The sequence below is a fragment of the Herpailurus yagouaroundi genome, unplaced genomic scaffold (assembly GCF_014898765.1).
Source record: "Herpailurus yagouaroundi ecotype Mexico unplaced genomic scaffold, PumYag 181, whole genome shotgun sequence".
NCBI classification, from domain to species: domain Eukaryota; kingdom Metazoa; phylum Chordata; class Mammalia; order Carnivora; family Felidae; genus Herpailurus; species Herpailurus yagouaroundi.
The window spans coordinates 35789728-35808041 of NW_024412412.1; positions in this window are offsets into that span (position 1 = coordinate 35789728).

Below are 18314 nucleotides of genomic sequence, written 5' to 3' on the forward strand. Positions count from 1 at the left end.
ATGAGGACCAACGGTATTTCTGGCACATTAGGTAGTAGTCAGTACATGTTTCCCCATAGAAAGAAAACTATATTGTCACTGTTATAGGCATTTGTATCAAACAGAGACATTTCTTAATTTACATAGCTTCCATATTAATGTCTATAAAACTTGAATTCTTGCACAGTTGACTCAAATGTTTGCTGAAACTGCCTTTATATTATTTATGCATTGTGATTTTAGTTAATGAGCAGTAATGAACACACTTGATGGAAAAGACGATAGTGTGCATAAGTGTCTGGCACATAATCGGAGCTTCATAAAAATGTCTTGTATAAATGGTTAAGCCTAATTTTTAAAAGCTTCTAAAGGGACTTTGGGTTAAAATGGCAGATTGACCACACATCTAATTTTGTTCCATCCCAAAGCCCAACTAAAACAACACTACTGGGGTCTTAGTATTTTTGATAAGTTAGATTCCAGACACTTTCACTCACCCCATGCCTCTAAATGACTGACCCTCTCTCTCTGGAATGGAAGACAGCAAGCCAGTCAAAAGCATATCTGAGGATATGGGCACCATGTAGCTAAGAGGTCAATTATACAGCCACAAGGACACAGAATGCTATGGAATCTTCCTCTCCTGGGTTTCTTCAACCCAGAAATGCCAGCATCCAGACAATACTCTCTAGGCAGGAATTGGGAAGATTTTCCCCAAGAAAGGCAATACTTAAACGATATAGGGATTACCCAACAAATGGCACAGTCAGATCCTCCCCGTGATGCTTCAAGCAAACAAGCCTCACTCCCACACTCAGAATTTCCAATTAGCTTTGTAGTCTCTTAACCTTGATTATGAGCAAATAATCAAAAATTACTAAAAACCTAAAGAAGGCCTTTAACATGGATGACAGTATTTAAAACAAGACAATAGGCCCAAAATGCAGTCGTTTATGCTAAGTCTCATGTCACCAAACTGAGACTTAATTACAGGTTGACTCTCCCAGGAATGGAATTTTAAACCAGTCAATCAGGAAATCATCTGATCAGCACTACTCAGGTAATCTGCCTGATAGACCCCTGCCATCCCCTAAAGGAAAGTAACTTTGCAATAACCAATCCACTTTTTTGGCCTACTATGACTTCCTTGTTCCCACTTCCTTCTTACCTCGAAGTCTTTGATTTTGTGCAGTAACTGGGAGCTCCTTTCTGTCTTCTAGATTGGATGCTGCTCAATTTGAACTAATTTTTGCCCAAATAAACTCTTGCAAGTTTTAAGATGCCTCAGTTTATCTTTTAACACCAGTGATCTAAACAAGCAAACAAAAAGCCAATAGAACAAATGGAAGCTGTGCAGGGAGAAGGAAACTTGAAGAAAAAGAAAAAAAAGAGATGGGGGTGGGGGGTAGAAAAAATATTAAGCTCACCAAAGAGATAAGAAAATATATTGCAACTATGGAATAAAAACAGGATGCTCTAAAAAAGAAACATTCAAAGAGCATAAAAAGAGATCTCAGAAATTAAAAATATGGTAGCAGAGAAAATATTCTATCAGAGGGTTGGAAAATTAAGTTAAAGTCTCTTAGAAAGTAGAATAAAAGGACAGAGATGGAAAATAAGAGAGACAGATAAAATCAGAGACCAGGTTCTGGAGGTCCAACATCCAAGTAACAGGAGTGGATAGTAAAGGAGAGAAAATTATCAACAAAATAATTCAAGTTAACTTCTTAGAACTGAAGAACATCAGCTGCCAGAAGGAAAGGGCCTACCAAATGCCCAGCATCACAGGTGAAAATCAAGCCAAGGCACATTGCTGTGAAGCTTCAGAAACCTGAGGTCGAAAAGATTCTACAAGCTGCCCAGGGGGTGAGGGGGATACGAGTCGGTGGGTCAAAAAATGAAAACAAAAACAAAACCCAAGCCAGGTCAGATACAAATCATCAGGAATCAGATGACTCTGCGTATCACAAAAGCAACACTAGAAACAAGCCAACAGAACAACATCTGCAAGATTCCGAAGGGAAACGATCAACACAGAACCTCAAACCTACCCCAAACAAATAATCAAGGGTGAGGGTGGAACAAAGCTATTTCAAACATGTAAGCCCCAACAACCTATCACCGGTGCTTCTATGGAAAGAAAGTGTTTCATATCAAAATAAGACTAATCCCATATATAAAGGTAAGCATGGAATGCAGAAAATGGGAACTCCCAAAGCTGCAGAGACATCAAAGAAATCCCTGGAGGGATGGGGGAAGGGAGATCCTAGGAAAACTGTGGTGTCCATCCAAGCAACCAGGCCTTATTCAAGCAAAGTGGCTCAAGGAACACGTCTTCTTCAAGAAGACATCACTAAGATCCCTTAAGAATACCTGGGTAAGGATTCTTATGCTAAGATTTCACCTTAATCCACACTGAACTGGAAAAGCCCTCCACTGACAAAGTAACAACTCTCTATTAAACTTAGGAAAGTTTTTCTATAGAGCTATGTAATCATTTTAAACTAACATTCTAAGAACAAACGCAGTTGTGCAACATTAAAGGATGGCTTTGAAATTAATACTGCATTGTATGGTTACTCACAGCATTTAAAAAATCTGTAATAGGCTTTAGGCATAAACATTTTGCACCCTATGATTTATAAATGGAGTTACGATAAGAAAAAAAAGGAACAATATACTTGGTTTTTGCCACCTTCAATTTCTTTATACATAAAGTTGTTTGTCTCTCAAATGCCTTTTATGGAACTTGATTCTGTCATGCTGACAGTATTGAAAGACCAAAACAATGTACTTTGCTATGAAAATGGCTAAGAGAGTAGACTATGTAGGCCAAGCAGATCACCTTACGAAGGGAGGCCAACACCCCAGCCATGTGGGAACCCAAATCTACAGTATAAAACAACATACCTTTAAATTAGCTTTTTTGCTATATTACCATCTCCCTAAAACCTCTTTTTTTTTTTTTTCCCAGTGGGCTCTATGCCCAATGTGGTGCCTGAACACACAACCCCCTAGATCAAGAGTTGCCAACCAGGCACCTCTCAAACCTCATTAAAAAAAAAAAATCTTTTTTTAAAGTTTATTTATTTTGAGAGAGACAGAGAGAGAGCCAGGGGAGGGGCAGAGAGGGAGTGAGAGAGAGAAAACCCCAAGCAGGCTCCATACTGACAACGCAGAGCCTGATGCAGGGCTCAAACCCCCAAATCGTGAGATCATGACCTGAGCTGAAATCAAGAGTCAGATGCTTAACCGATTGAGCCACCCAAACACCCCCCTTTTTTTTTTTTTTTTTTTTAAATTTTAGAGAGAGAGAGCCTGAGGGGGGGAGAGTTAGAGGGAGGGATAGAGAATCCCAAGCAGGCTCCACACTTAGTATGGAGCCTGATATGGGCCTTGATCCCGTGACCCTGGGATCATGACCTGAGCCAACATCAAGAGTCAGATGCTCAACCGACCGAACCACCTAGGCGTCCCTAAAACCTCATTTTTAAGAGCACATCTACACAGGGAGAACAATCCTATAATAGTTCAGTACTCTTGTTCAGAGTGTTAAACCACGTCTCTAACAATTTAAGTTGGAATAATAATGTCTCCTGATATCATCAGATTTTTTCCTTATAAATTTAATAATGATTTTTACCATATAGCAAGCATGGTCAAACAAGATAGCCTGTTGGTTAAAGGAGCCAAACTATGAAAGTTGTACAGAATTTCACTTTATTTAGTCCTGGTTTCCAAGAGTGATTTGTTTTTGAGTTCTTTATTAAGTTATACTATAGAAGCATGCTGTTTGGCCAGTGTACATTTATTATTTTAGTTTTGTGTTCTTTTTAAAAATGTTTTATTTTTTGAGAGAAAGAGAGAGCACGAGAGGATAGGGGAGGGGCAGAAAGAGAGGAACAGAGGATCTGAAGTGGACTTTGCACTGATAAGCTGACAGCAGTGAGCCTGACATGGGGCTCTAACCAATGAACTGCAAGATCATGACCTGAACTGACGTCAGATCTCAGCCAATTGAGCCACCCAGGTGCCTCTAGTTTTGTGTTCTTAATATCAATTTGGTATAAGATTCAAACTTTAGAGTACTGGGAATATTTTGTACAGAATCATTTAAAAATATTAAAAGTGGGGTGCCTGGCTGGCTTTGTAGGTAGAATATATGACTCTTGATCTTGGGGTTGTGAGTTCAAGACCCATGTTGGATACAGCCTACTAAAAAAATAAGTAAAAAACAAAACATAAAAATAAAAAAAAATATTAAAAGTGCCATTTAAACACTGATGGTAGGGGCACCTGGTGGCTCAGTCAGTTAAGTGTCTCTTGATTGCAACTCAGGTCACGATCTCACAGTTTGTGCATTTGAGCCCTGAGTCAGGCTCCGTGCTGACAGTGTGGAGCCTGCTTGGAATTCACTCTCTGTCCCTCCCCCTGCTCTCTCTAAATAAACTTACAAAAACTTGTAATTCTCTCTCTCTGCTGCTCCTTCCCCTGCTCTCTAAATAAACTTATAAAAACTTGGAATTCTCTCTGCTCCTCTGCCCGCTCTCTCTCTAAATAAACTTATTAAAAAAAAACAACGCTGAATTGTATATAATAAAGCAAAGAAAGGGATCAAACACAGAATCACCAATTATCTTAGGCCACCAGGTCACCAAACTTTATTTGTTTACTGTAAAACATTACAATGACTAAATAAAAAGTGATTTTAGATTAAAGCATTTACACTTAGTTTTCTTAACAGGCTATCCAAATAAATGTGACTGGCTTGGTATTCAGGGAACTTCAGGAGTCTTAGGGCTTTCCCCCTTCTTTTTATATTGCTAGTTTTTAGAATTTCCATGGCTAAGAGGAACTGCATTTACAGACAGAATCTATTTTGCTTAAAAGAATGAAACAGACTGGGAAGTATCTTTGCAAAACATATATCTGAGAAGACTGGTATCCAAAATATACAAAGAATTCTTAAAACTTGACAATAACAGCCCAATTAAAAATTTGGCAAAAGACCTGAACAGATACCTCACCAAGAAGATATACAGATGGCAAATAAGCATATGAAACGATGCTCCACATTATATGTTATCAGGGAAATGCAAATTAAAACAACAATGACAAACTGCTACATATCTATTAGAGTGGCTAAAATCCAAACCACTGAAAACCCCAAATGCTGGCAAGGATGTAGAGCAATGGGAACTCGCGTTCATGTAGAGCAATGGGAACTCGCGTTCATTGCTGGTGGGAATGCAAAATGGTACAGCCTCTTTGGAAGAAAGTTTGGCAGTTTCCTATAATACTAAACATACTCTTACCATACAATCCAGAAATTGCACTCCTTGGTATTTACCCAAAGGAGTTGAAAACTTATGTCTACACAAAAACCTGTACGTGAGAAGTGCCAACACTTGGAAGCAACTGAGATGTCCTTCAATAGGTGAAAGGATAAATAAACTGTGGTACATCTAGACAGTAGAACATTATTCAGGGATAAAAAGAAATGAGCTTTCATGCTACAAAAAGACATGGAAGAACCTAAATGCATATTACTATGTGAAAGAAGCCAATCTGAAAGGGCTACATCTGTACCATTCCAAGTAGATGACATTCAGAAAAAGGCAAAACTATAGAAACAGTAAAAAGAGCAGTGGCAGCCAAGAGTTTGGGGGGTAGAGAGGGACGAAGAATACGGGGAGCCCAGGGAATATTAGAGTGCAAAACTACCCTGTATGATACAGTAATGATGGATGCATGTCACTGTATGTTTGTGAAAACCTATAGAATGTACAACACAGTGGACTTTAATCATTATGTATCAGTACTGGCTCATCAATCGTAATGCAAGATGTTAATAAGATAAACTGTGTAGGAAAGGATAAGAAGGTATGTGGGCAACACTTTCCCCTCAATTGTTCTGTAAACCTAAAAATACTCTACAAAGTATGTTAAAATATACAGTCTATTAAAAATAAATCTAATTTGACAGTTTAAAAAGTGCTACTTTCCCTCCTCAAATTTTATTTTAATATTGTCTGGTTTACTAACCAATGTTAGGTAATAAAACATGACATTTTATATCCTAGCTTTCACCCTCTTCATCTGACAGAGCAATAAAATGGTTAAAATTCTCTAGTTTAATACACAGACATTACAACACCACTATTCATGTTCAACGACAATGTAGTTGACAGCTCTAAATTAATTTATAAATTAAAAAATTTTTAAATTTTTTTATTACTTTTTTTGGCGAGAGAACTGGGGAGAAGGGCAGAGGGAGAGGGAGAGGGAGAGGGAGAGAGAGGGAGAGAATCTTAAGCAGGTTCTAAACTCAGGGTAGAGCCTGATGTGGGGCTCAATTCCATGACACTGGGATCATGACCTGAGTTGAATGCTCAACATACTAAGCCAACCAGGTGCCCCTAAAAATATTTTTTTTTAGGTAAGCTCTATATTCAACATGGGGCTCAGACTCATGACCCCTATATCAAGAGTCACATGCTCTACCAACTGTGCCAGTCAGGCACCCCTCTACAGATCTAAATTAGAATCCATACTGTACCTATCTGTAAAAAAATATTCTCTGCTAGAGGATCTATGTAGGAAAACTCTTTAAAAGTTAGATTTATAAGATCATTTCAAAGGAATGCTCACTTAAAATCACTTACTGTGGGGCGCCTAGGGTGGCTCAGTCAGTTAAGTGGCTGACTTCGGCTCAGGTCATGATCTCATGGTTTGTGAGTTTGAGCCCTGCATCGGGGCACTGCACTATCAGTGCCTGCTTGGGATTCTCCCTCTCTGCCCCTGCCCCACTTGTGTGCGCACTTACTTTCCTTTATTACCCCCTACCACCAAAATATTATATACATATAGAAAAGATCAGCAAAATATATCTTGGTTTGTCTTATGGGTCTTCTATTTTCTATAGCATTTTCTGTCCTCCTTTCAAAATTCTGAATACAATTCTGGTACATTTCAACAACTGAAAATATTTTCTCTGTAAATTTCTGCAGCTTAATCACCCATTTGTCTCAGTTTTTAAAAAACCAAAACAATACTCGCTTCACCTGAACAACCAAGGTTATTGTGAATTTTCACGGATTTGTCACATGCAAACAACAAAATGTGCAACTAAAAAAAAAAGTAATGTGTGCAACATACCAATAAACTTATTTTTGGACAGCCCTGAGGTCTTCATCACAAACTTGTTGCAGGAAACAACTAGTGGTATTTTACCACCTCTGACATCCTAAATTGGTATGTGTTTTCTGAGCTAAATTCTCAAAAGAAATAGGAGGGCGAAAGGCATTTGATATCCTAGAAAAGAAGACAAGTGACATTTGCTAAACAGGTTACTAATACCGAGGAGGAACTCTAACACTGGGGGGATGATACTGAACAATTTCTATTTAAATTTGTTAAGAATGGGTTGGGTTATTGCCAGTCACTCCTATCTTGATTGTTGTGTCTGTCACCTTTAAGGATTCTCATTGTTCAAACAAGCATCAGGATCTTCTCTTTCACAGTCAACACAGGACTCACAGTTAACTGTACACTTTATATACTCATAATTAACATAAGATCTTAATGTAAGTTCCAGTACCATAAATACCATAAATACTCTTCAAAAGTAATTTTCCAAAAATACTGGGATGAGAACACGAAGTTCTGAAAAACCATTAGGAGTAGCTGGAGACAGAAACAAAACAGTTGATAACACATCTATATGGCTACTGGCTTTTCCAAATGTGATCAAATGCTGGAGGACTGCACCAATATTTTAACTACATGAGCAGAATGGCAGACTAAAGAAAAGAACACTGAATTTGAAAGTCAGGAAAGGAGGGTTTTAACTGGAGGTTTCATGGGCAACTCTGCTTTAGGACTATTTATGTGATAGGGGAAGTTCCCCAACTCGATACCTCTATTTGATCACAGAGAAAACAGGCTCCATTCATTCAGTGACAAATATGTGAGTGCCTGCTATGGGCCAAGCACTATTCTAAATGCCTGAGATACATCAGTGAACAAAGACCTCTGCACTCTTGGAGGTGACATTACAGTGAGGAAAGACAAATCATAATAAACGTAATACATTAACTATAGGGTATGTTAGAAGGTGATAAATACTATGGAAAAAAATGAAGCAAGGAAAGGAGGATGAAGAGAGTATACATGGGATGGAGGTATAAGAGGTGCAAGGTTACAGAGTTCAGTAGGGTAGTTAAGGTAGGCTTCATAGAGACGTGAAAAAATGATCCAAATGTTTAGAAAGTGAGTTAACCAACGAGGTAAGCACATCTACTCACAACTCCTAATAAGGATTCCCTATGGATAAGACAACACACATGAGGACCTCAAAAGGGAAACACTATCCCTTGGCTGGGTACCTATCAAATGTGTGTTAATCCTTGTGCTATGTACTTATACATGTCTCATTTTCTATACAAAGTTAGGATATTAAAATCCTGTTGGTAGTTATTCTCATTTTTTTAAAAGTAAAGGCAAATATAAACTTTACATGAGTTAATTTAAAGGTTACCAAAAAAGAAATAGGAATATGTATGTATATACTGTAAGCATGCATAATTCATCCAACAAATGCTGTGTTTTTTTGTTTTTGGAAATTAACAAGGGCCTATTGCAAGATACTTCCAAAGAAAGTCCATGTAACATTTGTAGGCTGGTAAAGATAACCTGAAACCAAGCTGACAATCTAGCAGCTGAAATTAAAAACAGTAGTAATCCCAGAAACAGACATGATGTAACCTAAGCCTCTCACCATAACCTCACCAACATTTCTTATTTGATGGGGAGAACAGTTTACTCTTCCTTTTAGAAGAACAAAAATCAACTCCTGTAGTTTAGGAACATGAAATATTTCTTCACAGAATGGTACTAATGCTAATTAAATCTCAAGGTAAGTGTTTCTTTGAAAATGTCCATAACAGCCTGTGAAACAAATGAGATTAAAGAAACTACTTCTAAGGATGTGAAATGACTTTGAATCCAGTCAGCCCAACAGGAAACAGAAATATTTTAGGAGTTAATAAGCAAAAGGCAAAAAGCAAACCCATCTAATATGTATGCTTTTTGTTTGTTTGCTTAAATTCTAAACCAAGCCAAGCCAAACTTAAATCCCAGTAAGAATGACCTTAAAATTACCTTCTGGAACTTAAATCTCTGTTCCTACTTTGGTAATTAGGTTTAAAGCAAAGTACTCCTTAACTGTACATTTTCAGAAAGTTAAGACTTTCCAAACTGTAATAAATGAAAGTTCTGTCTGCATTTCCCTACCAAAAATAATCAACAGTGCTCAGTAAAGTTTAGGACTAAACAATAAATGACAGTGAGACTCAAAGACTGAGGTGGAAAGCTTTTAAAGAACCCTGCCCTTGGCATGAATAAGCTTTATGGGACTCCTGGCAGAGTTAAGAGCAGCAGCTGAGACACCTTAGCTGTCACAGGGGGAAAGGAAGTCCTGAAGCCTTTAAAGCCACAGTTAACACTACTTTTTATACCACACTGCTTCCCCCATCCCTGTCCCCGTCCCCATCACATTGCTTTTAACCAATTAAATCGCAAACGCCAAACCTGTCTGTAACTACTTTGGCATGATGAATGCGCAAATATAACTTTCATAAGTACAGCATACAGCAAGAATGTCATAGTTGTTTGTCAGTTTCATGTTATTCAATATGTAGGCTTTGGAGAAAGGCAATGACAGGCAATGACCTAAGGATAATGTCCGGGTCAGCCTTTTATAGTTACTGGAGCAACAACTAAATCCCCAAGAACAAAAGTTGGTTAAGCCAGGAAAGCCTGTGTTACATAAGGAAGAAAAGTCTTCCACTTAATTATAAATGTGGAAATTAAACTTCACAGAGTGAGAATAACATACTCATTTTGCCTAGAATGTTAATTTCTGGAACTAGTGTGTCAATGTATGAGATTTTCTGAAAAGTGTAATTCAACAGTTAAATAGAAATCAGAAGCAGGGGGCACCTTGAGTTTGGAACACAGAGATAAGCAAAATTTGGGAGAATTATTTTGAATTGTGGGAACTTTTGGAACCCTGTTCCTATCTCAGGACGCTTCATTTGCTATTGTTGCCAGAAGTCCCCAGGCCCAGGTTATTTCCTTGTGATGACTCAAACAATTACATGTGAGATCACACATTCAGTACCTATACTCTCTAGGGTCCTGGCTTTTTAAAGGATCCCTGGAGGAGTCAGATGTTTTCTTTTAAATAATCCCACCATATCCTTCCAGTCTGAGAACATGTCATTACCAGAGCCTGAGACATCTTCTGAAATATAAAATATTAAAATTCAGGAAGATTTTGGCACAGATGCTTTTGATAGGATGTTGAATTCTGGCTTACAAATACTCATTTTTTTCTGGAAGAGATGAATAAAAAAAACCCAAAACAAACCCAGAAAAGCTCATCTCCTCACCTTGTATTAGCCTGAGCCATGTGAAAATGCCAAATATCCAATCATTCCTGGAAAAATGGCAGTTTTATGTGGTTCAACCCAGTATATAAGAATAATACTTTAAAATGCCTTCAAAAAACAAAACAAAACAAAACCTTCAAAGAGCACTTTGAAATTGGTGTTCTGTTTCTAATTAAGGGCTGGGTTTCAATTTTATTTTTTTTTAATTTTTATTTATTTTGAAGTAATCTCTACACCCAATGTGGGGCTTGAACTCACAACCCTGAAATCAAGAGTTGTATACTCTTCCAACTGAGCCAGTCAGGGGCCTCTTGATTTCAATTTTAGATCAATATATTAGGGTGAGTGCAATTACAAAGTTGGTAAACAAATCTGACTTGAAATCTACTTATTCTAAAACTATTTTCACTACTCGAAACAAACCCCTGGTCTCTGGTTTTCACATCCATCATGCTCATTCTTCTGGGCTTACAGGGCCTGCTTACCACTCCAGTTTTATGCTCGTTCATTTCTTTTTCTTTTTCTTCTTCTTATTTTTTAAAGATTTTATTTTAAAGTAATCTACACCCAGTGTGAGGCTCAAACTCACAATCCTGAGATCAAGAGGCCCATGCTCTATGGACTGAGCCAGCCAGGTGCCCCGATTCTTGTTCATTTCTGCAGATATTCCATGTGTGCTTGAGAAAAATGTGTTTGTGTATGTCCATCAACTCCAACCTGTTAACTTGTGCTCATATCTTCTGTAGCTTTATTCTTTTTGGCTTCTTGCCCTATCAATGACTGAGTGACTTTTTACTATGATAATAGATTTAGAATTTTGCCCTATACTTTTATTAGTTTTTACTTTATATGTTCTGAAGCTATTTCATTAGGTGCATACAAGTACAGGAGCTGAATCTTGTTATTTAGTGACTTTTTGATTTCCAATGGCTTTTTTTTTTTAACCAGTTATTGTTACAAGTTTCTCCTGCTACTTTGTAGGTTTACTGTTGATGGTGTCTTTGATCAAGAGAAGTTCTTAATAATACAGCCCATTTTATCATTATTTTCCTTTATGGTTAATATTTTGCTTGCCCTGTTTAACAAATCTTTTCCTATCCTAAGATCACAAACCTATTCTTTTATACTATTTTTTTAAAAGTTTTGTTTCTTTTACTTTCACTTTTAGATCTAAAAGCCATTGGAAGTGAGTACGTTGTGGGAGTGGTGGTCAAGCTTTACTTCTTTATATCACTATTATTTTTTTTTTAATTTTTTTTTTCAACGTTTATTTATTTTGGGGACAGAGAGAGACAGAGCATGAACGGGGGAGGGGCAGAGAGAGAGGGAGACACAGAATCGGAAGCAGGCTCCAGGCTCTGAGCCATCAGCCCAGAGCCTGACGCGGGGCTCGAACTCACGGACCGCGAGATTGTGACCTGGCTGAAGTCAGAGGCTTAACCGACTGCGCCACCCAGGCGCCCCATATATCACTATTATTTTAAAAATGTTTATCTTGAGAGAGACTGAGTCAGCAGGGAAGGGGCAGAGAGAGGGAGAGAGAGAATCCTAAGCAGGCTCCACACTGTCAGCACAGAGCCCAGTGCAGGGCTCCAACGCACAAACCCTGAGACCACGACCTGAGCCAAAACCAAGAGTTACACACTTAACTGAGCCACCCAAGGGCCCCTTCTAACTTTTAATCCACTCGAACAATCAGATTTTAACTGAGATTACTTAGTACTTGTGACTACTAATGTACCCTGGATTCATTCTTCCTTCTTCCTTTCGACTTTATTTGTCCTACTTTTCTTTTTCTTTCCTTTTTTTGGATTAAAAATTTTTTTTTGTTTTGCTAGTTTCTGAAATCTATTTTTCTCAATACCAGTTATCTCACTCTTAAAAAGTCCAAAGTTAGGCAATAATTCATCCCTCCTCCTGAATAACACAATGCCTTAGAACACGAACTATGATCAGTTCTCTCCTATATTTATTATTGTTCATTATTTTGGTTTTGTCTTTTTAGTCCTAAAAATTAGATTACTATCATTTCATATGCTTGTACAGATTTACTTATATTTACCAATTTCTTTGCTGACCTTTACTTCTCACATAAACAAATTCTTCTTATCGTATATTTTCTTTCTTAATGGTCCTTTGTAGAAGTTTTTAAAGTAAAGACTTACTGATGGTAAACTCAGTTTCTGTTTATCTAAACATGACTGACCACACCTTCATTCTTGAAAGATTCTTTTCTTGGGGATACAATTCTAAGGTGACATTTATTTCTCTCTGTACTATCTTTTGGCTTCCTGGTTGCAGTTGAGATGTCTCTCTTCCATTCTCTCCTTGTAGATATTAGATATTCTGTCCTCCATGTCCCTTAACCGTTCATATTTTTCCGATACTTGTCTCCCTGTGCTGTTTTCTGAATAATACCTTCAGATCTTCCAGTTCTCTCTCTTCCTCACTGTGTCTAATATACTAATCTATTCACTGGGTTTAAAATGTCAATGGTTACATGTTTAAACTTATACTCTACTTGATTTTTTTGTCAAATACATCTTGTCATTTTTGATGATCACTCTTTGCTTCATTAAAAAAAAATTCATTACTTTGTTGAGGCACCTGAGTGGCTGAGTCGGTTAAGGATCTGACTCTTGATTTTGGCTCAGGTCATTATCGCATGGTTTGTGGGATCAAGCCCCATGTTGGGCTCTGTGCTGACAGTGTGGAGCCTGCTTGGAATTCTCTCTCTCCCCCTGTGCCCCTCCCCTGCTGGAGCCTGCACGCACCCTTTCCTCTCAAAATAAATAAACATTTAAAAAAAAAATTTCATTACTTCAGGGGTGCCTGGGTGGCTCAGCTGGTTAAGCGTCTGACTCTTGGGTTTTGGCTCAGGTCATAATCTCATAGTTCAAGGGATCAAGCCCCATGTTGCTGTGCACTGACAGCACGGAGCTTGCTTGGGATTCTTTCCCTCTATCTCTGCTCCTCCCCAACTCATGTGTGCACACTCTCTCCCTTTCCCAAAATAGATAAACTCAAAAAAATTTATTGCTTTGTTAAGTATTTCATATGTAGTTTGTTTTAATTTTCTGTCTGATGATTTGCAGTATCTGTGAAGTATCTAGGGGTAGGGAGGGGAGGACAGAGTAATCGAAAACTGCTGCTTCTAGTTTCTGCTCAAGCTTACTTACAGGGGACTTTTCTGTGTGTGGGATAATATAAATTCATAATTGGTCGATGTAAATCTATGGAAATTTTGAGTACCTATGTTTCCTTGTTTCTGCTAGTAGTGGCCAGGGACTGCTAACAACTCTAGCTGTTTCCTAGGGTCCTGGATTTAACGCAGAAATTTCAGTGTTAGTTTCTTCATTTTGCAGTAGGAACAGTTGTTTGGTTTTGGCATTTGACTCTAGAGTGACTTTCACATCAACACTCACTCCCAACACTCCAGTTTGAGTGGGTTCATCAAAATTAATTAATAGGGCTGGGGGGACTTGGGAGATTCACTTACTCCTTGGAAGCCTGTTAATGCTTATTCAAATTCTAACAGATCTACTTATGTGATAGTGACAGGGTACTTCAGAAAAATTAGTTTGCCATACAACAGGAAAGGGCACACTATCTTCCTACTCATTTTTGCTCCCAAGGGATTTTCCTTACTTTTTTGGTGTAAGTATGTAAAGTAAGTAAATACTATGTATTTAAAAAGAATTATTTTAACATTTTACTAAGCATTTTTGAGTGTCGTGTAGAAGAATGTTAAGTAATGTACCCTGCCATTCTGCTAGAAATTTCAGAAGTCCTGTTTTTCCCCCCCAAACATGTTATGCTAGATCGCTCCCATTTTATACCCATGTAGTTTTTCTATATCTACATGTAGATATAGAAACATTTATTTGTATAAATGTTTGTATAAATTTGTATAAATAAATTACATTTACTTGTATAAAATTTTATCTTGTTAGATTTGGAGAATTTTTCTAGTCAATATACTGAGATCTTTCTAGTTCTTATTATCAAACAATACATCCCTTCACCCTGTATATAAACAGCCTATTAAATTTATATTCCAGCAGTTATTTGTTTACATGATCATTTTATTACCCCTTCAGATTAAAAAATAGGAACTATCTTAATTACTTTTTTTTTTTTTTTATTTATTTTATTTTATTTTATTTTTATTTTATTTTATTTTTTTAAATTTTTTCAACGTTTATTTATTTTTGGGACAGAGACAGACAGAGCATGAACGGGGGAGGAGCAGAGAGAGAGGGAGACACAGAATCGGAAACAGGCTCCAGGCTCTGAGCCATTAGCCCAGAGCCCGACGCGGGGCTCGAACTCCCGGACCGCGAGATCGTGACCTGGCTGAAGTCGGACGCTTAACCGACTGCGCCACCCAGGCGCCCCGAGTTTTTGTTTTTTTTTAAAGTAGGCTTCATGCCCACAGTGGAGCCCAATGTGGGGCCTGAACTCAGGACCCTGAGATCAAGACCTGAGCTGAGATTAAGAGTACAACGCTTAACCAACTGAGCCACCCAGCAGCCCCTTAATTACTTTTGATTTTTGAACCTAGGAGGTATTCAATAAATGCACACTGAATGTCCTTAACTAAGTTACTGGTAAAAATATTAAACACGATAAGCCCATGGTCAGAGCCCTGAACCTTAAGACAGGCCTGGTACCTAGCTATCAATGGTCCATTAATTAGCACTCTTTGTTATGGTCATGCAACTAGTTATTCAACTCAAAGATTCAACAAATATCTGAAACTGTATTAAATTTCACATTTCAGCCAATTATCTAAGGTCTATGACAATGTTCTGAGAGATATTATCAAATGCTCTGCTGACATCCAGACACATTCTGTCTATAGCATTTCCCTTTTCTACTAGCCTTATCAACTCATCTTAAATCTTTCATGAAGCCTTTTTGAATATTCAGATCAAACTGAGCTCTTTAGTACAACTTTGAACTCAGCAACACACATTTTTACACTTTATATGCTGCCTTACTATTTTTTTGCCTTACTATTTAATGAGTTTATAATCTTCCCATGACATTTTTTTTTGCTATTTTAAAACTATTTTAAAAGAATTCTATGCATGTGATTTAAAAATTCATACAGTAAAAAAGGATTTTAAAAGAGTATCTTCCCTCTACCCTAATCCTTTGTTTCTTCTTCTAGCGTCAACCACTGTAAAAGTTGTTTTTATCTTCACTGAACTTTTCTTTATACCTGCATAGCTATGTGTGTGTGCCCACAGACACAAACACCTGTTTCTACACACAGAAAATATGTTCTTACACTAACAGGAACTTACTGTATTTAGTTTTAGACTTTGCCTTCCTAAATTAATAACACAAATGGGTGATTTGTTCCCATATCCACACATAAATATACCTTACATTTGAAGGGTGACACAGAATCCCTCTAATCTAGCGTAGTGATAAACTGTACCAATACAACAGAGTGATGCTGAGTGCTCCCTGCATTCCTCAAAAGCTGTTTAGGGTCTGGGACCGTGACATTTAACACAGTATTGAACAAACAGCAATCAATCAATAAATAACTGCTTTCCTACAGCAGAATGTCTTTTAAATGTATGATATTTGGGGAGAAAATGAGAAATTTCATCTCTAGTCCCACCCTCACTAGGGAAAACAGAAGGGAAGAAACAGGAAATAGAAATCTTATTTCTTCAAACAAAGTAGAGCAACAAACACTTGTGAGAGAGATGTATTGTTAAAGCAATCCATAGAAGGAGCCTCAGATGATGTGAAACAGAGTATTTTGAAATACATTGTCAATCACTATAGCATACTAACACTACAGCCTTAAATATTTTATTTGATGACACCCAAAAGGAACTTCCATAAGCGATCAAGTTCTTAATTTGTGACAAGCCTGGGAAAGCCACACTGTATGCCAATTCCTTAAAAATATAAGAAGTTATTTCATATCCTTCTCAAAAAATAACCAAGCTGAATAGAACAGCTAGTGAGAAACCATGGAGTTCTCTACTTCAGTGGTTCTCAAAGCATGGTCCATGGACCCCTGGGAGTTACTGAGATTCTTTCAGGTTTAAGATCCAAGCTATTTTCAAAATAATACTAAGATGTTATTCACCCCTTTCACTGTATTGGCATTTGCACCAATAGTGCACCAATGGCACAAAGGCAGTGCTGGGTAAAATCACCGGTGCCTTGGCACAAACCAAGACAGAGGCGTCAAAGTGTACTAGCAACCACTGTAGTCTTCATTGCCATATACTTATTTTTTAGAAAGGCCAGTTTTCACTTAAGAATTCCTTGATAAAGGAAGCAGAAAAAATATTTTTATTAAATCTCAACCTTGAGGATGTATCTTTTTAATACTCTGACAAATAGGAAGCATGCACAAAAACTTCTGCATACCAATGAGTTTTCATGTAATAAGTACAGTTCAGATATGGTTTCAGAGTCCATATTGCAGCTAACCTTCACAAAACCATTCCTTGTCAAAGAGGTATTGAAGAATATCCATAATTATCTGGATTCTATATATTCCTTTTTCCAACTACATATTTGTGTGAGGCTGGACTTTGTTCATACACTTCAACCCAAACAATGGATGGTAATGGACTGAATGCAGAAGTATCAGAATCCAGTTCTACTCTATTAAACCAGATATTAAAGAGAGTTAAAAAAAAATACAAAATGATGCTATTACTAAATTTCTGTTTTGTCTTAGAACATTTTTTCATAAAAATGTTTATAATGGGTTATGATTGTTATTTTAAATGAATTAATGAACATATTCTAAAAATTTTGTTTTAATTTCTGATAAAGCAAATACTGTAACTAGATTGAATCACATTAACAAAAGCTCTTTGGGATCCTCAATAACATTAAAGAGTATAAAGGGGTCCTGAGACCAAGAAGTTTGACAACTGCTGTAGTTAATGAAAAACGTCACTTTGGTGAACCTGTTCCACTTTACACACAGCAGGACTTACAAACTGATTTTTCTTACTTAGCAAGAAATACTTCAGAATACTATTTGCTTGCATATCTTCTCCAATATTGTGATGCAGGACCTAATAAATTATTATAAGGTGAACACCAGTCAAGTCCAGAAATAGAATTTTGCCAAACACCCCAGAAGCCCTTTCTATGTTGCTCCATCCCAATCATAACACCTTCCCACTCTTGCTGTAAGTAATCTGACTTTTATATTAATCACCTCCTTGACATTTTTTTATTGTATGCTTCCCTTGACACTGCAGTTTTGTTTTGCCCAGGTGAAAAAATTTTGGTGTCTTATAAGGTCTCTTTTAACCCACAGGAGAGCCAGTATGTCCTTCACTTCCCTATAATTTATCTAGTGAAGGACCCAGGCTATTTCACCTATAGAGTTCCCCAGGTTTGGATTTTGTTGACTGCCTCATCTTGGTGCAGTTCAGCATGTTTCTTGTTTTAGTATAACCTAAAAATTGACAGATGAATCCAGAAAGTGGATTACACTCAGGTCCTGTTGCCTCTTTGACAAGACTATAGGAGACACTTAATGCCCAATTTGGTCTTTTTGCAATCTTGGGAGCCACTGATGCTCGCTGCCTGTATCTATTCAGTTGGTGGGAGACTGTAAAATGGTGATTCTTTAATTTTATAATTTCTTTTTCATTTATTAACTGGAATATATTTATAAAATGATTCTCTCCCTCAGCTACTACTTGGTTACCTACATGTTCAATTAATATAGAAAAAATGGGAAACACTGGATTCTTTTCCCTTGTAAGATTTCAAGATAATGAATTGGTTTCCTATCATCCTCTGAAGATGACCAATCATTTCCCTTATTACTTTTAAATATCATTAAGAATTAATAGATTTAAACACCTTTGATTAATC